Source organism: Odocoileus virginianus, chromosome 22 (assembly GCF_023699985.2).
Source record: "Odocoileus virginianus isolate 20LAN1187 ecotype Illinois chromosome 22, Ovbor_1.2, whole genome shotgun sequence".
NCBI classification, from domain to species: Eukaryota; Metazoa; Chordata; class Mammalia; order Artiodactyla; family Cervidae; genus Odocoileus; species Odocoileus virginianus.
In genome coordinates, this window is record NC_069695.1 from 11,715,263 (window position 1) to 11,738,769 (window position 23,507).

The following is a 23,507-nucleotide window of genomic DNA, read 5'->3' on the forward strand; positions in this document are numbered from 1 at the left end:
CGGACAAGGACCAGGAGCTGGATTTGGGAGGCACCTAAGGCCAAAGTGTCCCGGAAACAGTTGAGCAGGCACTGGACTGGGATCAGGAAGCAGGCCTGGTGTGGAGAACAGATGTGATGGTCCAGGGCATTGGGGCAACAGCCAGGGCCACCCCAGGGGCAGGAGGGCCCAGGAGGAGGGCAAGAGGAGAAGGGGCTGGGACAGGGCCCCGTGAAGCCGTCTCACCGGCCACAGAGACCAGGTCTCTGTGGGGAGACATGGGGGACAAGAAAGGCAGGGGGCACAGAGGCAAGTGGTCAGGGGAGCAAGGCAGTGGGAGTTGGGGGTGCAGGGTGTCCTTGATGGGAGGACAAGTAAAGTAACAAGAGCAAAGGCAGGCTGGACACAGGGGGTCCCAGCAAGTTCAGGCTCCTGTCACTGCTCCCCAAAAGGCACTGAGGACCTCGGGACCGCGCCTATTTCCAGGTCTCACCAAAGAAACACACACATGGTAACTGAGGAAGGAAAGAAGGAAGAGATGCAATGACCCAGGACATGGACTGAACCACAGTTTTCCGCTGCCAAATGCATACACGCTCTCTCATAGGCAACTTCAGACCCTGAAGATGCCCTTCAGCAAAACATAGAAGGGGGATAGTTTATGTCGAAGTATTTCTCTTTTTTTGCACAGTCAAAGCACAGCTAAGTCGTAGAAATTTGGGGAAACAGAAAAACATGCACACAGGACTTTTGAATGCTTTTTACTTTTATATAACCCAGAGGCTAAAGAAAAAATAAAGCCAAACTGTCTTAAATATGTCATAACCTTTTGTGAAAAAAAAGAAAAATATGGTTAGAACTGAAATCATAGATATTTAGAGCCAAGAATAACCTAGAAGCTTACCTAGTCAGAGACTCTCATTTTCCTGGTGAGAAAAGTGAAGCCCATCAAGTCACCTGGCTTGCCCCATGTCACAAATCACATCATTCATTAGTAACTAAGTCAGGACTAGAGCCCATGTCTGTTGCTGCAACACAAACCAAACCAAGACTAATGACCTAATTCAAACTCCATTCAAAACACTGCAATGCCCCTGTCTGAAGTTTGGGGAGTTCAGTTACAGTGAAAAGTGTACAGTTCAATAGTTGGGAGTTTTCGATATAATTTTGAAAACTAACCTTCCCAATGCAGTTGTGTAACACTCAGACTGGCCGCACAAAGTGGTGGAGGCTATGAGGACTGTGTCAGTGGGACAGCTGTGCCATGCCCACGGGCCAGGCACCTTCCCTCAAGCCCTTAGCACTTGGGAGTCAGCATCACAAGGCTCACAAATGAGAGTTCACCCAAGGGAGAAATATCTACAGGTTATTGCTTTTCTTCTTTTATTTTTTTAAATTTAGTTATTTTTAATTGAGGGATAATGGCTTTACACTGTTGTGTTGATTTCTGCCATGCATCAACATGAGTCAGCCATAGGTAGGCACATGTCCCCTCCCTCTTGAAGCACCCTCCCACCTCCCACCCCGTGCTATTGTCTTTTCTTGCTCAGCTATAAGGAGTCATGCAGGAATGAGATGTGTTTTCCTGTTTGACAGGAAAAGGAAAAGACAGGAAAAGACAGCATGAAGGAATGAGAGTGTGAAATAGAAACGGAGCATCACGGAGCAGGAGGACTTCTCAGCGGCTACATCACCTGCTCTGAGCCGACTCTGCCCCTGGGAAGTGGAAACGGAGGTCAGTGTCCCTTAGCAAAGTCCCAGGGAGCCTCTCAAGGCTGGATCAGACTGCATCTCTTGGATGGAATATCAGGGATGGAATGAAAATCCCACAGGTCCCCGTCCACAGCTTTCTGTCCTAAGAGTATGGATGACTCTTCACAGCGAGCCTTTGAGGATGCGCCATCCACCAAGTCTGCATGGGAGTCCCTGCTGGCATCTTGCCCAGCAGGTCACCCCCGGGGGCATGAGTGGTATGGGTGTTCAGGCTGGGTGCCCAGGCCCCACCCTAACCTCAAAGAAAGCTATAGGGCCCTCTGCTGGGCCCCCACCATGCCACACACTGGCATTCCACGAAAACTCCCAAAGCTGGTGCTGGTTGGGAGCATTACCCTGCGGGTCCCAGGTGGGGTGAGAGACGTGCAGGCCAAATGTAAGCTTTCTTTAAAGGTAAGTTTTATCTTCAGCATCCAAATGACTTCTGTTCTGCTCTCCATGCCTTTATTTCAACAATAAGACAGACTTTTTTTCGTATTCTAGTGCTGTTGACACTCCAAATAGATGTACCACTTTGATTCCGCAGCTCGGTCTGGCCCTGGTATGGGAAGGTGTTTTGGGCTTGAGAAATCTGACAAATGACAACAACTCATTCTGGCTGCTCTCTGAGCCCTGTACCCTACACAGGCCCTAGCCCTCCAAGGGACACTACAGAGATTCACAGGGACCAAATGGGAAAGGTGGTCACTGTGCCCTGAATGGGGCCTTCTGTCCTCACTAGCCTTGCTAACATGCTTTCAGAACCACTGATGATCTTCCAGGGCGATGTAAATGATCTTTATTTTGATCTTGGCAATGATTACACAAACATAAACATCTGTCAAGATCCCTCAGGCTATGCACTTAAGATTCATGCGTTATCCTGTATATAAATTACACTTCAGTAGAGTACCGTCACTATTAAGAGAGTGGGGTAAAAACACTGATGGCTACAGGAATTGTGATTTGCAAACCAAATGGTACTGAGCCAGGTTCTCCACCTTGGAGACTATGAGAGACGGGGGACCTGGGAAAGAGCCGGGTATGTGGGATCTGGTTTCCTGACCAGAGATCAAACCCAAGATCCCTGCATTGGGAGTGCAGAGTCTTAGCCCCTGGAGCAACAGAGAAGTCCCCTATTTGTAGACTTTTTTGATGATAGCCATTCTGGGCTTCCCTAGAGGCTCAGACAGTCAAGAATCTGCCTGCAATGGCGCGTAGACCGGGTTTGATCCCTGGGTTGGGAAGATCCCTGGGTTGGGAAGATCCCCTAGAAGACGGCATGGCAACCCACTCCAGTATTCTTGCCTGGAGAATCCCCACAGATAGAGGAGCCTGGTGGGCTACAGTCCATGGGGTCGAAAAGAGCTGACTAACAGCAACTAAGCACAGCAGAGCACATCTGACCGCAGTGAGGTGAAAACCTCATTGTGGTGTTGATTTGCATTTCTCTGATGACTCGTGGTGCTGAGCATCTTTTCATGTGCCCGTAAGCCATCTGGGTGTCTTCCTTTGGAAAAATGTCTATTCAAGTCTTCCACACATCTTTTGTTTGGATTGTTTGGCTTTTTGATACTCTGTTGTATGAAGTCCTAATATTTTTGGATGTCACCCTTTGATACATGATTTGTAAAGAGTTTCTCCCACTGGGTAAGTTGCTCTTTTACCTTGTTGAATGCTTCCTTTGCCATGCAAAAGTTTTTTACTTTGATGTAGTCCCACTTGTTTCTTTTTGCTTATGCATAAATAATAACGCTTTTTGACATAGCCAAGTTTCTCTGTAGACTGTTATAGCGCCCTTACTGCTTGGGGAGGAAGCAAAACAGTGACATCATTCTACAACTCAAGTTAATAATATTTAGAACGTCAAGATTTCGTTTCTCATGAATTAGATGACTCAGGTTGTATGAAAATAATGCGTAAATTTTTGTTACTTATTTCTTCGGCATTTTATATCCATACTTCAAAGTTCATTCATAGTTTCACCTACTTATCCTTATTGTACTGAGATGATAAGCTGGTGCAAGGAGGTTAGTCTGCACTGAAAATCAGCAGGGTGGGATCAGGTCTCAATCCCACTCCAGATGCGCATCTCTGGTTTCTCATCTATAAACTGAAAAAATGGGCTAGTTCCATGAAAACAAATAAATAAATGCAGATTCTTGGGTTCTGTCTTGCCTTCTGAATCACACACAGTGTAAGTCTGGGGAACAGGAATCTGCATTTTGATAAGCTCCTTGGGTGAGAATAATGTTCTTCAGGGTCCAGGACCAATATTTGGGAACTGTGGGCAATGTGCTTATAAAGGATCTGACCTCCAGTGGTAACAATGCCTCCTTCCTCGTGGGAAGAACAGCAACACAGGGCCAACGGAAAGGTGTAAATAAATAGGAGTGACTCAGAAAGGCTTCCCATCTTACGTCCTCCAATCAAGAGCCTAAACCCAGACTTTAAATCTCAAAAGGGTGGCCCTACACAGTTGTGCAGTTTGTGTCGTGCTCAAAGACATTTATTCAAGAGAACAAGTGAGAGCTGGGAGCCAGCTCATATCCCATTTGTCAAACTCTGTGCCTGGAAGCAAGGCTGCAGCCACCTGGGGGAGGGGGGGTTGTTTTCATCAAAATCCTTCCACCAAGATAAGGGATATGCTAAGTTGCTTTAGTCATGTCTGGCTCTTTGCAACCCCATGGACTGTAGCCCACCAGGCTCCTCTGTCCAAGGGATTCTCCAGGCAAGAATACTGGGGTGGGTTGCCATGCTCTCCTCCTGGAAGCTAAGGAATGTCTTTTCCTAATTCTGACAAGGGTGTTGCATTAAGTTAGGAGTGTCTGCAGAAAGACCATCGTCAGAAAACACGCATGTTCTTTCGACATGTGTTTTCAGCCCTAATTCCCTAAAGACGTAAGTGACTTGATATTCGAGACCTATCTTGCCTTTTCCAACAGTCCTCAACTTTGTCCCAATGTCACTTGTCCCTCCCCAGACATTCCTTGCCTCTGCCTTTCATGCTTCAGTCAAGCTGCTCCCACCACCTACCAAAATTTTCACCAGTGAGCTACCCAGTCATCAGCAACTTCTGCAACCCCTGTAGGCAGATTAATCTTCCCTCCATGTGCCCGGCATGGGGGATGGGACAGCAAATGAGACAGAAGCATTCCAGACCCTCACAGACCTTAGGATCTTGTTTGAAGTTGATTAAAACATGGATTACGATAAAGCGTGAGTAAGGAGAGTGTGCAGCAGCAGGCTTGCTGTTAATTACAAACTAATGCAACATCCTCTAAAAATAGTTCAGCTCCCTCCCCTGCCCATCTACAAATCTAGGAACCATGCAACCTGAACTCAAAGCTCTCTTGGATTGCTAGCACTCTCATCCCCATGATGTCTAAATACTTCACACTCTGAGAAAATTAAGGTAACAGGGCATTCGTTAAAGTTTTCTGCAGCATCTAATTCTGCAGAGTACCAGCTGGACATCAATTCTCTGCCCTGATCCACCTCTCTGTCCTTCCTCCCTAAAACCTATCTGGCCAGTGCTCTGAGCATTGCTGGCCCCACCAGCTATCTCGGGGAGACCCTCCCCAGGGCCAGGTGGGATGGGGGTCACACGATGGGTATGGTTGGGACTGTGCTCCACCCAGTCCTGCTGCCCAGCTGCCCCGAAGGTGGGCATTTCCTCTCCAGCACTTTCCTCTCTCCTCTCTTACCCTTCATCACAGGCATGGCTGTGATGAACCTGCTCTTCTGAGAGAGGGTGGAACACAGTGACTGAGAGCATGGGGTCTGAAACCACGAGACTGGGAGCTGAGTCCAGGCTGTCACTTAATTCTTCATGCTTCAGTTTCCTTACCTGTAGAATGGGGTCAGCCCATGGGGTTGTAGTAAGGACTAAATCACCTAGAGTTAGCAAAACGCTTTGTACAGAGCATCTACTCAGGGCTTCCCTGGTGGCTCAGAGGGTAAAGCATCTGTCTGCAATGCAGGAGACTCGAGTTCGATCCCTGGGTCGGGAAGATCCCCTGGAGAAGGAAATGGCAACCCACTCCAGTATTCTTGCCTGGAGAATCCCATGGACAGAGGAGCCTGGTAGACTACAGTCCACTGGGTTGCAAAGAGTCAGACATGACTGACAGACTTCACTTTCTTTCTTTCTAGTATCTACTCAAATGCTGATATTACCTCTACTAGTACTGATACTCCAAATGATGATATTATTACTTCCACTAACACGGGTCCTCCTTACCCCCACCCCCACCCCCATCACTAGCACAGCTTCTGTTTGACAGCCTGCTAGTTGGGAGGTCACAAGGTAAACAGAAGGAAATGGCAACCCACTCCAGTATTCTTGCCAGGATAATCCCATGGACAGAGGAGCCTGGCGGGCTACAGTCCATGAAGTCGCAAAGAGTTGGGCACGACTAAGTGACTAACACCCACACACACACAAGGTAAACAGACCATCCCGGTACGAAGAAGCACACACACAGCACACAGCTGGCAGGGGGACCTGGCCCAGTAAGCTTATGAAACCCACTCAGGGCACAGAGGGGACCCTGACCCAGGAGGCATGGCAGTGAGGCCCTGCTTGCTGGAAGCATCCAGAGGACCACACAGAATCGACACCACACCCAGGCACTTCGTTCATCCAATGCTGTAAGGCCCTAAGGAGTCCTCTGCCAAAGTCTTTCAGTCTCATTCCTTCCTCTTTGTTCCTACTGATGTCTTTACACCACCCATTGCACTGCCGTCGCGTTCTCTGTGCCAGCCGCCAGGATAACCATGGCCTGCTCCTGATTGCCCTTCCTGTCCTCACTGAGTCTCTAACCCAGGTCCCAGGACTCAGCCCCAAACAGCTCCAGGAGCTGCAGTTGGTCTTATCACAGCTCAAGGTTGGGCAGAGGGTGCAGGCCCCACCTCCTATTTCCAGGGAAGCTCCACTCTGAGGCCTATCTCCTCCTGGCCTCGAGATGCCAAGTCACACGGGACATCCCCACGAGCAGAAGAGCGATACCTTTTCGCCTCCAGAATGGGACCCTCTCCACCCAAGTCTAACCTGCCCCAATCCTGCAGGGCCACGCAGCCATCTCAGACACAAGGCCTCCCCTGCCCTGGCCCACGCTGACCTCCAGCTTACCAGCATTTATCTCCCAAGCACACCCTTTGCCACTTAATCATACCTCTCTCTCCCCGAATGAAGCCTTAACTCCTTCCGGCCTGCCATCTTTCCTTCCGGTGACAGGTAATAACACCTTGCTGGGAACCAAATCCTCACTTAGAGCTCAATAAACACTTGCAGGATGGACACACCCTTGAGCTTCCCAATCCCACACGAGCAATAAAAAGAAAGAAATGAGGTGAAGGGTCGCTGGCAGTCTGACCCTAGGGAACAAACTGGACGGGAACCCCATTCTCCCAGGCACTTGCTTCGCTCCATTTTTTGCCAGCAGAGAAAGCCCTCCCGCCCCTCGCCGGCTGCTCTTTATTCCTGGTTGGCTTCCCTCGGAGGAAGTGCCAGTGGTAAGAGAAATGCCAGAAAGAAAGTCTGCAGGAATCCAGCGAGAGGAGGGAAGCCTCCAGGCCCAGCCCGGCTCGGGCACCAGAAAGGAACAGAAATTAGGAAGAAAGGCTCCTGGAATGTGGAGAGGAGCAGGGCAGGGCCAAACTAAAGCCCCCAAACCTAAGGGAGTGGCATGAATTATTTCTGGAAATACAAGGAGCAAAGTGTAATTTTGGACACAGGGCTAGTTAGTTATGTAATTCAGACTGGGTTGTGGTAGATTTCAGGATTTTTCCTAAAGATCAAATTTTTTTAATTAAAAAAAAAAAGCTGCAGAATTTATGAAAACGGAGTACTGTTGTCTCACCTTCTCTCACTGTGAGATGGGAAATAAATGAAAATAAATGAGAGAGGTGGGGCCAGCATGATGTTGAAGTGGGAGTGTGTAACAGTGTGGCAAAGTCACAGCATTTATAGGAAATTGTGCAGAACAGGCAAACCTATAGGGAAACAAAGTCAATTAGAGGTTGCCTGGGCCTGAGGGAGTTGGGGAGAATCGGGAGTGACTGTAAATGGGTTCAGGAGGTGATGGAAATGTTCTGGGTGATGAGATTCGAGAAAATGACATCTCCAGATAGTAAGAGATGGTTGCACAACACTATGAATATATTCAAAGTCACCAACTTTAAAGGGTGAATTTTGGGAATTGTTCTGGCAGTCCAGGGGTTAGGACTCTGTGCTTCCACTGCAGGGGGCCCCGGGTTCGATCCCTGGTCAGGGAACTAAGATCCCGCCTGCTGTGCGGTGCAGACAAAAATAAATAAAGAGGTGAATTTTATGGTATATGAATTAAATCTCAATAAAGCTTTTATTTAAAAAAAAAAATAGAAGGGAAAGGACTGGAAATGAGGGCCATGAAGTAGCTAAGGCATGACAACTGGGACAACTGAAGACATAGACCAGACAGAAATGGGAAGAAAACTGGCTGAAGATAAATGAAGGAAGACCAGAAGGAAGTTCAGGTTGAGAGAAGGATCCTCCACGGCCTGGATAAACATCTCTGAGGGTGAGAGACGAGGTCCCCAAAAGACCTAAGAGTTGGACACGACTTAGCAACACCACCACCACCACCACCAGCAAAAGACCGTTTCGGTCCGGGGGAGCTTCAGACACCACCAGCCTCAAAGCCTGAACCCCAGCCCTGCCCTCCAGCCCCCAGACAGGGACACAGAAGGCAGTGTCCTCCTGAAACCACAGTTTCTTGTGGTTTCATAACCTCATCACTCTATAACCTCAAGCTCCCGAGAGGCCTCGGAGTCCCCAGGACACGTGGGCGCGGGGCAGCTGACTCTCCTCCTTGGGGGACCAAGGCCATGGCTCTGACCAGCCACCGAGGCCTGACAGCTCGGGTCACACCCCCTCCCCAGGCAGGAACACCAACCCCTCTTGGCCACCCCCCACTCAAATTGCTTTCCCGGGGGCTCCACACACACACCTGCCGTCGTGGCGGAGACATGAACTGTTCCTATCACATAGGCCACCCAGCGGCTCTCAAGGTTTTAAGAATAATCAGCAATTTCAACCTGTTAAGACTATTTAGCCCCGGGATGGAGGAAGCCAGAAACCAAAACCACACGCAAGACAAGCCCTGAAATCCCCCAGCACCAACGCTTACAAAGAACAGAGAATCAGAGCCTAAGTAGAAGTATTTAAAAGGTGCGTCTGAGCAGACCAAATCCTACCTATGGCCTGCTTCCTTTGTTTGTGTCAAATCCTGCACTTAAGGCCTCACGGGACTGGGTTTATGCGGTCTTACTGGAGACGGTGTCAGCGATTAAACGGTTATGCCTCCACTGGCACATGAATCTGGAAACGAGCAGAGCCTCCGCTCGAGGTGGCTTTTCGCCTTCTTTTTCTGCTGTTTGTGTTGGCTGAAGGACAGGCTGCACAGAGAGAACTTGGAAAGCAAGAGGGGGGCCGAGTGAGGCCCCAGGGGAGGATGCCGGAGCAACGCCGGGGAACAGGCGAAGGTCCGCAGATGAAGGGAGAGGCTGGTCCCAGGAAAGGGCCGTAAGGTACCAGCAGACCTGACACCACCCCAGGTACTGTAAGATGCTGTACCTTTCTGGTTTCCCAGTAGAGATGGTCAGGCCCAAGGAGAAGGGGAGAAAACCACGCTGTATCTTTCCATTCTGACACCAAGTATGTCTTTCCTGGGCTGGCAGCTGGCCTGGCAAAGCCCCAAAGGCCACTTGTTTGCCCTTCCAAAGGTCAGCACTGCCCTGGAGCAGCCTTGGAGCGAGTGACCACACGCCCCCAGCTCCCAGAATGCAGGCCCACTCCTTAGCTCCCTCCGGTGCCAGGGCAGGCGGGCAACACCTGGGCAGCCTATGTGCTGGCTTTGCTGTCTGAGGCCAGGGAGGGACAGTCCACAAGCTGGAATCATCCACCAGTGAAGTCCTATCTGAGGCTCAGTTGCACCACACACACATCTGTCCAGCTCAGGACCGCCTGGCACACGCCCTGGGCCCTCCATAAGTGTTTGTTGCTGGTCCCCTGTGGTGAAAAAGCAAGATTGGGATTGGAAAAGCATTCTCATTTGCTAAGGCCTTAATCCAGGCAAAAGCCCTGACTTCCACAGTTTACCTTGGAGAGAGGAGACTACGTAAGTGGGTGCTTTATTTACCCCGGATTAACCAGGTCTTGGGGCTGGGGCCACAACCCAGCACAGACCCGTGCTCAGGGCAGCATTTCGAGTAACTCATGCCAGACAGGGAGCATTTCTAACAGTCCTGACATTCCAGGGGAGGGCAGGCCAACCAAGAGGCTGGGCCTCCACCAGCCATGCCTGCCCCGTGGTGGGTGAGGCGGGGCTTCTCCACGGGGCTTGGGGGGAAAGTAAACACAGAGCTGACTGCTTCTCGGCCTGGAGGATCTCACACCAGCATTCACACCTCTGCTCACGGAGCAGTGCTGTTAACTCCGCTGCATCACCAACCCCCTCCAAGGCAAAAGAAAAGTGAAAATTAATCTAATTAGAGGCAACAGTGTTCACAGTAAGGAAAATTCTGGTATTCTGCCAAGCGTCTCTCTTCCCAGCCAGCTTTGTGGGCAAAGGGCATGGGGTTTGGAGCCCCGAGGGCCTAAGCTGGAATTCTGGCCATCCCTCAGCTCCGTCACCATGGGCACAACTGTCCAAGGGGCAAAGGAGTCACTGCCTTACAGAACTGCTACGAGAGTCCACGGGAAAAGATGTGAAAGGCATGACGCCGCTGGCGGATTTAAACAAAAGCAGCGAGCTTGCCCCTTGTCCCTCATAGACTCAAATCCTACCCGCCCACCTGCCCAGTGGCCTGCTTGGACGTCTCAGGAGGAGGCACCAGGACCTACCTCCTTCACCCCTAGATCCTGCCCTCTTAGGCAGAGGCAGGACCCATTTCTGGGGGTGGGGGCTCCAGGGAGGGAGGTCCCCAAAACCCTGCCACACCCAGCTGCCAACACCGTTCACAGCTGTTATTGTCTTATCTCACCTGGACCTGGACTTGGCAGCACTATTTCTATCATCCCCATTCAGAGATCCAGGGAAGGCATAGGTCTTGGGCTAAGTCACACAGGAAGTTATCCCAAGAGCCAGATCTCAAGATAGTCCACTGCTCTAATGAAACAGCTAATATTTGCTAAGCATCTAGAGATTTCACTACGTTCCCTGTAGGGATGGACATGTCCACACCTCACAGTGTGCTCCTGGATGTCCAGCAATGCAGCAGCAGGAACATCATGCTCTTTCCAGGCCTAAGACTGAAGACCTGGAGGCCTTCACATCTGAGGGAAGGCAGCCACCATGAAACAAGGCCATGTCCGCTGAGACCACCATGGTGAAGGGAAGCTCAAGCTAGTCCCAGGAGAATTCTCTCTCCCTCACTCTCTCTAATGGTTCTGTTTCTCTGAAGAATCTGCCTACTCCAGGCTTCTTAAGACCATGAGCCAAATATGATTTGCCTTTGACCGCTGAATCTGCAGGGTCCTGCTCAGACTATCTGAAGGAAAAGACTGAAAATCACTAGAAACAGGGTATGCGTGAATAAACTAATATACAGTCACATGACAGAAAAAAACAAGGAAGATTCCTGTGCACTGGTTCACAGGAAATATCTACACAGTGTTTTCCATAAGGTGAAAGGAAACAGGTACAGAATAGAATTTCCAGTATGGTCCCTTTGATGTAAGAAAAGGGGGAAAAATCAGAATGTATTTTTTGGAGTGCATGGAAAAAATGAAAGGAAAAACAAAATACTATTGAAAGTGGTACATATTCTGGTTACTTTTTTTTTAATTTACCGATATATATGATATATATTGATTTATTATTTGTGAGTAAAATAAAATAGTGTCTGGGATTTGCTTCAAATAATCCAGAGACAGGTGAATGGACAGTGAAAACGTATCAAGCATGGCCATGAGATGAGAACTGAGGAGGCTGGGTGGTAAGTACAGCAATTCATGATATTAATACAGTTCTGTCTACTTTTACATCTTTTGGAATTTCTAATAACAAAAAATTTTCTTCAAAAACTGTTACCTCCAGGGAGGGAATAAGAAGGCAAGAAGGAAGGGACAAATGGATGGGGACATGTGAAAAGAGTATTTCCATACTTCACAGATTATCTTTTTTTTCTTTCAATTCTTAAGATGAAATTCACATAGCATGAAATTAACCATTTCAGACATTATAAACTGCACAATTCAAGGGCATTTATTATACGTTCACACTGTTGTATAACTGCCACCTCTATTTAGTTCCAAAACATTTCCATCACACCAGGAGAAAACCCTGTACCCATTAAGCAATTACTCTTTATTCCCCCAACCTCCCCACTCTTGGCAAACACCAACCTTCATTCTGTCTCTATGGATTTACCTATTCTGGATGCTTCATATAAATGGAATCATACAATACATGACTTTTGGGTTTGGCTTCTTTCACTTAGCATGTCTTCAAGGTTCATCCAAATGGTAGCACGTATCAGTGCTTCTTTCCTTTTTTATGGCTGAGTAATATTCTACTGTGTGGATACACCACATCTTGTTTATCCACGGATTGGTTGATGGACGTTGGGGTTGTTGCCAAAGCATACCTTTTAATTTTGACTTTATTTTTTAACTGTGTATTACTTCTTCAAACAAATTTTTTAAATTAAATTTCTATTAGATAGTGAATGTGAACCCCCAAAGAAGGCAGGATAAGCACACAAGGGTAGATTCATTAAAAAGTTAGGCGGCCTGGCAAGAACACAATAAGAAAGCATTAAAAATATGAAAGGAAAAATGGATAATATGTTGTGATTACTTATATTTGGGGAATGTGATTATACCACAAAATTTATAATATTTTCAAACATGAAAGAACTACTTTGAGAATCTGTTTAGAGTAAAGCATTGGGAGAATGGGCGATGACTCTGGCCTGGGTTGGGAGATAGGGTCGGACCATGAGTGTCTCCACCCCAGGCTGGAACCAAGCCAAGATGTGATGACATCTAGGTACTGACACGTGCTGACCAAATCACTCATCTCCCCAACCAAGGGGCGGGCTTGGGCTTCTACTTCCTGTATCTGCCACAGAGCACTCAAAACCCATGAAGCATTGGGCAGCTGAAGAAGGGGATGCTTCCTGAAGGACCAAGGACAGCCCACCAAGGGGCCTTGGGGAGAGTTAGGGGCACTTTTCAGGGAGGTGACTTGTAAGCCGGGGCAGCCAATGGCATTGTTTCCTGTCTTGTGTACTAGGTCCCGAACGCAGGATTATTTTGAAGAACTGCATCTGTTGCTTTAAAAACAAAGTGAAGAAAAGTTAGTTGCTCAGTCGTGCCCAACTCCTTGCAATCCCATGGACTGTAGCCCACCCGGCTCCTCTGCCCATGGAATTCTCCAGGCAAGTATACTGGAGTGGATTGTCATTTCCTTCTCCAGGGGATCTTCCCAACCCAGGGATTGAACCCAGATCTCCCACATTGCTGGCAAATTCTTTACCATCTAAGCCAAAAGGTCTGGAGAATTTCCTGCCAAGCCATTGGCTAGGACTTGGTACTTTCACTGCCGAGAGCCCAGGTTCCATTCCTGGCTGGGGAACTAAGATCCTGTAAACCATGCAGCCAAAAAAAGAAAAGAAAAGTTTGTAAATACTATTATACTATCTCAGGAGAAAGAGCTCTGGGTTTTAGCTACAGCTCTGACCCCAAGTGGGTCACTTCCCCATTTTCCAGATATAAATAGCAATTCTTGCCCCTCCCTATATGTTGGAATATTAGATGGCCCAGAGATAATCAAGGTTCTGAATTCCTCATTAAGAAAGATGTTTGAAAACACAAGGGGATATTATGATTCCTGTGGCTTGGGTGGGTGGGGTAGACTCTATGAGAAGAGAAGTCAGTATATACAATTCAGCTCAACAAAGTAATTTCATCTTCTAGATTCTACCTCGGAGAAGGCAATGGCACTCCACTCCAGTACTCTTGCCTGGAAAATCCCATGGACGGAGGAGCCTGGTAGGCTGCAGTCCATGGGGTCACTAAGAGTCAGACATGACTGAGCGACTTCACTTTCACTTTTCACTTTCATGCACTGGAGAAGGAAATGGCAACCCACTCCTGTGTTTTTGCCTGGAGAATCCCAGGGACGGGGGAGCCTGGCGGGCTGCCATCTATGGGGTCGCACAGAGTCGGACACGACTGAAGTGACTTAGCAGCAGCAGCAGACTTTACCTAGAGGGAGGGGAAGGATCTGAGAAGCTAAACGAGCTGCAGATCACCACTACACACCTCCATTTAGTTATGCATACTGACTCGCTTCATCCTTGTCACTAATCTTTCGGAGTAGGATTATTCCACTGTCTGAAGAGGGAGAAACTAAGGCTTGAAAAAGTAAATGGCTTGTCCATGTCTGAAGTGGGGCTAGGCCTCCAGTCCCTGGTTCTGCTATTCTCTGAGATGCTTGGTCCTGTGGGTTTACTGACCGCTGATCAGAAGTGGAATTTCCCGTGTCTTCTTTCATTCCTCTGGCCCGTCAGCAGCATCTCCTTTTGTGCCACGGGGTGCTGGGTGCCACAGCCAGATGTACGGAGCACAGAGGCACACGCTCAGGGAGCCGTCGGTCCTCCTGGGCTCACTGTTACAACATTCCATAGCAGAGGTTGCTACCTGCTTAATCAACAACCATTCTCTCATTCGTCCTCACTAACAGAACCTCGGGTAAGTACTTAGCTGAAAAACTACATTCCCAGGCTCCCTTGGAGGAAGGGGTGATCAATGAAAACTGATTCCAGTTCCTCCTCCTCCTTTCCAGAATGACCCTGTGTGATGGCTGGTACTTCAGCAACCATTTTGGACCATGAGGTGACCTTGAATAAAAGGGCCAAATACAGAGGCTAGTGTTACAAAAAGACGGAAGTGGCTTAAGGCCCGTAGAATCAGCATACCAGCTCTGGCCAGCCTACCTCCAGGCCTCTTTGAGGCAAGAGAGACATAGAGAGATAAATAAAGCCCTGGTTATTTCTGGTGCCTATTACTAACCAACACTCATGGGCTGGTTCCTTTGACTTAGACTGCATGTTTTGCATGTATGAGGCCCTGGGTTCGATCCCTGGAATTTCCAGGACAAGCTGGTATTTTGGGGCTATTTCAAATCCTAAATGATGATGCTGTGAAAGTGATGCACTCAACATGTCAGCAAATTTGGAAGACTCAGCAGTGGCCACAGGACTGGAAAAGGTCAGTTTTCATTCCAATCCCAAAGAAAGGCAATGCCAAAGAATGCTCAAACTACCACACAATTGCACTCATTCACACACTAGTAAAGTAATGCTCAAAATTCTCCAAGCCAGGCTTCAACAGCACATGAACTGTGAATTTCCAGATGTTCAAGCTGGATTTAGAAAAGGCAGAGGAATTAGAGATCAAATTGCCAATATCCACTGGATCATCGAAAAAGCAAGAGAGTTCCAGAAAAACATCTACTTCTGCTTTAATGACTATGCCAAAGCCTTTGACTAAGTGGACCACAACAAACGCTGGAGAATTCTTAAAGAGATGGGAATACCAGACCACTTGACTTGCCTCTTGAGAAATCTGTATGCAGGTCAGGAAGCAACAGTTAGAACTGGACATGGAACAACAGACTGGTTCCAAATCGGGAAAGGAGTATGTCAAGGCTGTATATTGTCACCCTGATTATTTAACTTACATGCAGAGTACATCATGAGAAATGCTGGGCTGGAGGAAGCACAAGCTGGAATCAAGATTGCCGGGAGAAATATCAATAACTTCAGATACGCAGATGACACCACCCTTATGGCAGAAAGCGAAGAAGAAATAAAGAGCCTCTTGATGAAAGTTAAAGAGGAGAGTGAAAAAGTTGGCTTAAAACTCAATATTCAGAGAACTAAGATCATGCCACCCAGTCCCATCACTTCATGGCAAATAGATGGGGAAACAGTGACAGACTTTATTTTGGGGGCTCCAAAATCACTGCAGATGGTGATTGCAGCCATGAAATTAAAAGACACTTGCTCCTTGGAAGAAAAGTTATGAGCAACCTAGACAGCATAAAAAAGCAGAGACATTACTTTGCCAACAAAGGTCCTTCTAGTCAAAGCTATGGTTTTTCCAATAGACATGTATGGATGTGATAGTTGGACTGTGAAGAAAGCTGAGCACCAAAGAATTGATGCTTTTGAACTGTGGTGTTGGAGAAGACTCTTGAGAGTCCCTTGGACTGCAAGGAGATCAAACCAGTCAATCCTAAAGAAAATCAGTCCTGAATATTCATTGGAAGGACTGATGCTGAAGCTGAAACTCCAATACTTTGGCCACCTGATATGAAGAACCGACTCATTGGAAAAGACCCTGATGTTGGGAAAGGTTGAGGCGGGAGGAGTAGGGGATGACAGAGGATGAGATGGTTGGATGGCATCACCAACTCAATGGACATGAGTTTGAGTAAACTCAGGGAGTCGGTGATGGACAGGGAGGCCTGGCATGCTGCAGTCCATGGGGTCACAAGGAGTCAGATACAACTAAGGGACAGAATTGAACTGAACTGAACTGATAACTCAGTTGGTAAAGAATCTGCCTGCAATGCAGGAGACCTGGGTTCAATTCCTGGGTTGGGAAGATGCCCTGGAGAAGGGATAGGCCACCCACTACAGTATTCTTGGGCTTCCCTTGTGGCTCAGCCGGTAAAAAATACGCCTGCAATGAGGGAGACCTGCTTCGATCCCTGGGTTGGGAAGATCCCCTGGAGAAGGGAAAGGCTACCCACTCCAGTATTCTGGCCTGGAGAATTCCATGGACTATACAGAGTCGGAAAGTGTCAGACACCACTGAGTGACTTTCACTTTAACTTCACCCTAAGAAACTGGCATACGTCAGAGGCTCGGCAGTAAAGAATCTGCCTTCAGTACAAGAGCACCAGGAGATGCAGGTTCCATCCCTGGGTGGGGGAAGATCCTCTGGAGGAGGGCATGGCAACCCACCCCAGTATTCTTGCCTGGAGAATCCCACAGACAGAGGAGCCTGGCGGGCTACAGTCCATAGGGTCGCAAAGAGTCAGATGTGACTGAAGCAACTTATTTAGCACACTCCCTAAACAACAAATGCTGCTAGGCTCTGAAGAGATCTGCATTGGTGTGAAGGGACATGGAGGCACCACAGTCCAGAAGAGAGCCAGGTAACTCAGTGTGAAGGGTAAGGAGGCCATGCAAACCTCACAACAGAATCGAAGAGCAAATCCTCCAACCTGGATGCCAATCAGGAGACTGAATAGGCCCTCAGGGCACCAGGTACGGGGGGCGGGGGAGTGGGGCTAAGTGCAGGCTCTGTCCACAGTGCCCAGCTCTGCGGTCCCTTGAGCCCAAGGCACCTGGCCCAGATCTCTTGCCCCAAAGTGCATCTGAAACACGTGGGGCAAAGTCTGGCTCATCTCCATCTGGAGCCTTCGCACCCTGGCCTCTGATCAACACTCCCGCCCCAATCCTCACCTCCTTGCACTCTCCTCCAAGTCTGTATCCTTAGAAGACCCTGAATCACCCCCACCCATGCACCATCAGGCCTTTACACATAATGTTCCTTCTGTCTTCAAAACTCCTGCCCCACCTCTTGGCCAAACCCACTCCCCTGCATCCTTTGATGTACCTCTTATTCACCACTCCCCTTAGGAGCCTTCCCTGACTCCAGGGCTGGGCCAGGCATCCCTCCAAGGCCTTACTCGGTGCCCTGGGCGTCTCCCTCCACTCTCTGTAAACGTCTGCCTCCCCCACTAGTCTGTGCAACCCTTCAGGACAGGGACAAAGGACTCAACTTCTAGAACTGCTCTTGAAGGCTCTCCGGCCAGAGGAGACTGCCACATGGCCCTCTGTGCACCGCCCAGTTCTGGCATGCAGTAGGTTCTTCATAAATATTTGTGATGGAAGGACAGAATCTCATACCCAGTGAGCAACTGACTTTATTAAAGTCCAGTCTCCGCGGCCCAGGGTGACAAGTGTTCTTCCTCCCAGTAATGGTCAATTGGGAGGCTTACATGCTGTAACGATCATGACATGGTTCCCTGCAGATGATCAGTCACATGTGCACTTTCCTGGTTACACGTGCTCTTCTCCTCTCTGCGGGGTGGGGAGGGGCCTCGTGGCTCCCTCTCCTATTCCCGGGGAATGGGCTCCATTTAGGGGGAGGGCTGGGAGTTAGTCAACTTGGCCACAACTGCATCTTTGGTGAGAGTGAATGTTTGCAGGCTGAAATCGCTAACATGAGGCTCAGATAATACTCACCATTCATTGGCCTATGTCTCCTGGTCCTCTGCACTAACCAGGGTCCAGCATCACAGCCCCCAAGTGACCGAGGTCAAGGATGAGGTCAGGGGGCTGCCAGTATAGACTCAACGCTGGCCTAGGACAGTAGGGCGGATGCCCAGGTACCAGGCGGGAGCTGGGTGGTCGGTGTTGCCCTCCCACCCCAAGCCTGGTCGGATCCCTGAACTTGCTCTCCTAGAGCTGAAGGCACACGACCAACTGGTGCTTTTCAGCTGCTCTGATCGTCTACTACTGTAAACTGAACTGGTCTTTGGGAGAGGAAGGTTCAGCAAAATTTTAATTACAGGCTGTCTCCCTGCCTCTAATGGCTAGGCTCTGCAAACGTAGTACTTTAATCACATGGTGTTAAATCACTTTTTAAGTATACCAGTGAGGCTGAGGATTTAAAGGAAACCTGTTATGAAGTTTTGCATAAAACAAGTTAATTGCACTTTTTTGAAATTCGGGGGTGGGGGTTGTTTATGAAGTTTACATAAGCGAATCTAATTCAAGTTTGCCAGGCGCACCAAATCATTTACTTGTCTATGTTTGCTTTGTCACAATGCTCAATGGTGCCCATGTCCCCCAAAATCAGGTCTCTAAAAGCTCCCGGGAATTTTCAACTCTCAATCCCTTTTTCCTCCAGGAGTGTGCCTTTCCATTTAAAACTGTGCACACTCTGGAAATTCTGGGAAAAGAAAAAAAAATATGTATGAAGGGCTGAATTGTGCCCCCTCCCCCAAATTCATATGCTGACATCCAAACACCCCGTTCCTCAGAATGTGACTGCCTTTGGAGGCAGTACCTTTAAAAGAGGTGATTGAGGTAAAGTGAGGTCATTGGGGTGGACTCTCATCCAACACAACTGGTGTCCTCAAGAAGAAGAGATCAGGACACAGACACACGCAGGGGACACAGTGTGCGGACACAGCGAGAAGCAGCCAGCGCCACGCCAAGGAGAGAGGCCTCGGGAGGAACTCACCTATGCTCCTGGACTCCCAGCCTCCAGAGTCATGAGAAAACGAACCTCTGGTGTGTAAGCCCCTCGACGGTGGCACTGTGTTAGGGGAGCCACATAACAGAGTTTTCTCTGAGCAGATGGGCAGAGGAGAGTCCCCGCCCCCCGCCGACAGGCTGCCCCGATGCTGAGCGGCGTGGCCCTGGGCATGCTGAGCGGCGTGGCCCTGGGCATGCTGAGCGGCGTGACCCTGGGCATGCTGAGCGGTGTGGCCCTGGGCGGGCTTGCAGCCTTGGCTCAGGGCGTTAAATGCAGATGCCATGGGCTCACGTGCCCCTCCCTGGTTCTCTGACGCCTGGACCACGTCCCTCACCCACAAGAAAATGAGGCTTTTTTTTCTCTCTCACTTCATGCTGTCTCCTAGACAGGAAGCCAAAGGGAGAAGGAGATCCTGGCACCAAGAGCCTAGATTTTTTTTCCCCCTTGATTTAACACTTCACTCTTTTAAAAAAAAAGCATTGTCACACATATTTGTAAAATTGAGACTCCCAACAAATCTGTGAAATAACCAGAATTAGAAATCTTACTTTCATTTTACAGATGAGATAAACTGAGGTGCAGACAGTGATTTATCCACAGCCCGTCATGACTTGATGGGGAAGGAAGCCCTTCTCTGGACTTAGCTTTTGTCTGCTCCCAGCTCCCTCCCATCAGACATCCTCAACTCTTGCCATTACCAGGCTACTTACCTACTGGAAAACCTTCACTAGCCGCCAGCAAAGCCCCCACAGGCCTGCACCGTCTAACCTCTCTCTCCCCGACTGCCAATTCCACTGTGACAGACCAGCCATGCTCACATGTTACCACACCTCTGAGGACACTCTCCCCACTTCTTTCTGACTAGCTAGGAGCCACCTCCTCCAGAAAGCCTTCCCAGACTTCTCTGAGCTCTTTCCACCTGCGCTCTCAGGCCCAGCCATATGAAATGACTCTGAACAGTCTTTGTTTTACTTGCAAATTGCTTAACCATGGTAGTCTCAAGGGCAAGGAGCACATCTTCCCACAAGCTCCATGTACCTGGGCACAAAGAAAAGATCAGTCACAGAGAAAATTACCTCTGCAATATAAACATGTGCAGAAAGAGCTATTAATATTTACAAGCTCAACTTCATAAACAGAATCCCATTCTTCCCTGACTTCTGCCACATCAAAGGAGTGCTGGAAGTCCCCTATGCCCAGTTGGCCTTTAGGGACAAACGTCCTGCTTCCCTCTGTCCCTGGACATCCCAACCACACTCCTCTCCCTGCCTCTCTGGCACAAAGCCAGCAGTCCTTAAACCAATGCCTATGTAACTCCATGAGTTATTATTTAAAGATCTGAGAGGTCTTTCTTTAAAGATGACCCCCTGTTGTAGGACTAGAACTTCAAGCACAAGAACATGTCTGTTTTGTTTACTTGCTATATTCCCAGCACCTAGAAAAAGGCCTGGCACAACAGATGCTGCTCAAAAAAAAAATCTTTTTAATAAATTTGTTGAATAAATAAGAATAGTATTAACTCTTTCACTATTCACTTCAGATTTTTAAAAATTTGAATAATTGAATGAAAATCCAAATCTACAGTCTCTCAGCCAGGCCTGAGTAAGGCAGGCTGCTGGCTGTGGGGTTTGGTAAGCCAAACAGAGAAGTGCCCAGGAAGCACTGTCCTTTAGAAACAACTCCAGTGGCATCTATCCCTTCCCCAAATCCCTCTCTTGTCATCTTCCCAGAGCTGTCCTAAAGGAGTTTCTGCAGCCTTTCCAGAGCTTTCTTTTTTTTCTGGGATTGGAAAGAACCAGAACCCCACCCCAAAGGGGAATTCCTCTCAGAGGCATTTGAGGGCAAGAGGCTGGCCCCCGAGGCAGCAGGTGCTGTCCCAGCTGTCGCTCAGCAGACGGAGCAGTGGAAGGGGTGGCAGCCCCCAGGGAAGGATGTCCCTCCCAGGCAGGGGCTGGACCCACCCCCCACCCAGCCCCCCAACCTTCTGAAAAGTACCCGCAAGCAACTAGCTCATCTTGGCTGGGAAAATCTCAACTCTTTCCCCTTCCAAGATGCCAGCCAAACACAGGACCTAATCTTGAGTTTTACGTCCTTTCTCCTCCATACCAGCTTTGGGGAGGCCTAGGGCATGCCGTCCTCTGAGAGGGGTGCAAAGAGGAACCCCAGATGGGTCCCAGAGGCTCATCGTCAGGAGAGGAATTCTGCCAAAGCACACCCCAGGCATCTCCACTGCTGGGATTGAGACTGCACCCCAGCACAGGAGACAGAGGGGTACACACGCCCTAGGATGCACCCAACACAGGGCAAGGAGGGGTACACACGCCCTAGGATGCACCCAACACAGGGCAAGGAGGGGTACACTGCCCCTAGGAGATCACTGGACTGTCCTGAGTGGGGGGCGCATCCCTGAAGGGAATGATGCAGGAGAAACCTGCCGAGGCCACACCTGCAGGAGATGCTGGAGGTTCCGAAACCCCAGCCCTGTGCTGGATGTGAGAGCTTCTCCACTCCATGGGTAACGATCTCAGAGCATGCCTTCCCAAGGTTTCCCCAAGCCCAAGTGCAGATCTGCCCCAGGACACTGCCATCAGATGACCCGCAGCTCCTCACCCCGCCCCCACTCCCCGCCACCCCATGGCCTCCTGCTGCTCCTCAAATTGATCACTCCTCCATAAAGTCCCCGTCAGGATTCTGTTCTTTCCCTCCCAGTTCCTCCAGCTCCTGAAGTGAGTGAGCGAAAGTCGCTCAGTTACGTCTGACTCTTTGTGACCCCATGGACTATACAGTCCACGGAATACTCCAAGCCAGAATACTGGAGTGGGTAGCCTTTCCTTTCTCCAGGGGATCTTCCCAACCCAGGGATCAAACCCAGATCTCCCACATTGCAGGCAGATTCTTTACCAGCTAAGCCACCAGGGAAGCCCAAGAATACTGGAGTGAGTAGCCTATCCCTTCTCCAGTGAATCTTCCCAACCCAGATCTCCCACATTGCAGGTGAATTCTTTACCAGCTGAGCCATCCTCCAGCTCCTGGTCCTGCTTCATTTCCCTTCGGAGCACGCACTTGGGTCCTTGTCTGTGGTCAGAAAGCCACATGAGGCTCTATCCCCCTCACGGCTACACCCCCAGCTAGCTGCTGGGGCCTGGCACATGGTAGTATTAATAAATACTGGCTGAATGAATGAACAAATGAATGAACGAACTTCCTTTACATACCACGCACTCGCCCTATTGATGGGTTTATCCTTCTGGGTGCGTGTGTATACACACGGTGACTCTGAGGAGGTAAGGAGTGAGGTTAGGCTAGGGGCCAGAATGCCCAGTGACCACAGCTGTGGTCTGTCAAACAGGCTGGAAACTTCTGCTGCTGTGTTAAAAAGCCCACCAAGGCTTCCCTGGTGGCTCAGTGGTAAACAGTCCCCCTGCCAATGCAGGAGACACAGGTTCGATGCCTGGTCTGGGAAGAACCCACATGCCGAGGGACAACTAAGCCCGTGAGCTGCAACTACCAAAGGCCTGGTTTCCTAAAGCCCGCGGTCCACAACAAAAGCTACCGCAACGAGAAGCCTGTGTACCACAACTGGAGAGTAGCCCCCACTCACCGCAACTGGATAAAGCCCTCGCGCAGCTATAAATGCATAAGTAAACAAATCTTTAAAAAGCCCACCAATATGCCAAGACCCCCAACTGAAGGGTCAGCTCTGCAGGTGGCCTCCTGGTCAACAGCCCTGGCAAAGGAAAGACTACCACTATCAAGAGGCTGGTGGTGCAGGCCAGCCGGGCAGCCGTGGGCCCAGCCTTCCCACGGTCGGGAAGATAAGTGATGCTTATCTAGGCACCAGTGTTACCTGTATTTCTGGATGGTGTGCCCGAGCCAGGTGATCAGTCTGTTTCCCACAGTGTCCAGCATGTAAGGGAGGGTTGCTACCACTCCTAGGAGCTCACATGTACTGTCATCAGGCCCTCCTAAACATGTGACAGCTCACTTTAGCCTCCAAGTGGCCCCAGGAAATGCGTGCTATTAGGACCCCATTTACAGATGAAGCTTAACTAAAGCATAGCGGCCTGTTCTCTGGGGTCTATGGACACTTCCATAGTATGGCGGAAAGAATACAAGATTAAGCATGAGAGGACAGGGCCTCTGGTCCTGGCGTCAGCTGCCAAGTCCTGTTGTGAGACTGCTAATCTCTCAGGGTATCTATGAGGCAAGAGAGCACCTAACAAATTCATAATATGACACAAATGAGCTGGCACCGGTGTTATTTAAGGGTACGCTGATACTGGGGATTTCTCAGCTGTTTCCTTTAGGAGGGGGTAAGGGAAACCCCACGCCTAGGAAGGCACAGCTAAAAGTGGATACAGTTGTAGCCACAAGGGTGGGGGGAGGCGTTTCAGGAACCCCCACGAAACCAAAACCTGCAGACACTCAAGTACCCTGATAGCCA

General features: G+C 49.2%; 1 protein-coding gene and 1 long non-coding RNA gene across 7 annotated transcripts in view; both read right to left on the bottom strand.

The window, feature by feature from the left end:
- The window catches only part of CTIF (cap binding complex dependent translation initiation factor), a 316,461-nt gene that overhangs the window by 268,115 nt on the left and 24,839 nt on the right, over positions 1-23,507 (bottom strand). Inside the window, exon 1 of one of the 6 annotated variants that reach the window (XM_020901520.2) lies at positions 9,350-9,428. The exons of the other annotated variants lie outside the window; for them this stretch is intronic. The gene's annotated coding sequence lies outside the window, so the exon portion shown is untranslated. Of the gene's footprint in view, positions 1-9,349; positions 9,429-23,507 lie in introns of those variants that run through there. 6 annotated transcript variants of the gene reach the window in all.
- Positions 11,956-15,043, bottom strand: LOC139030430 (uncharacterized). The gene is made up of 3 exons (XR_011482799.1): positions 14,239-15,043; positions 13,257-13,363; positions 11,956-13,053 (listed from the first exon to the last, which is right to left on the bottom strand). It is a non-coding gene; the product is annotated as an uncharacterized lncRNA (long non-coding RNA).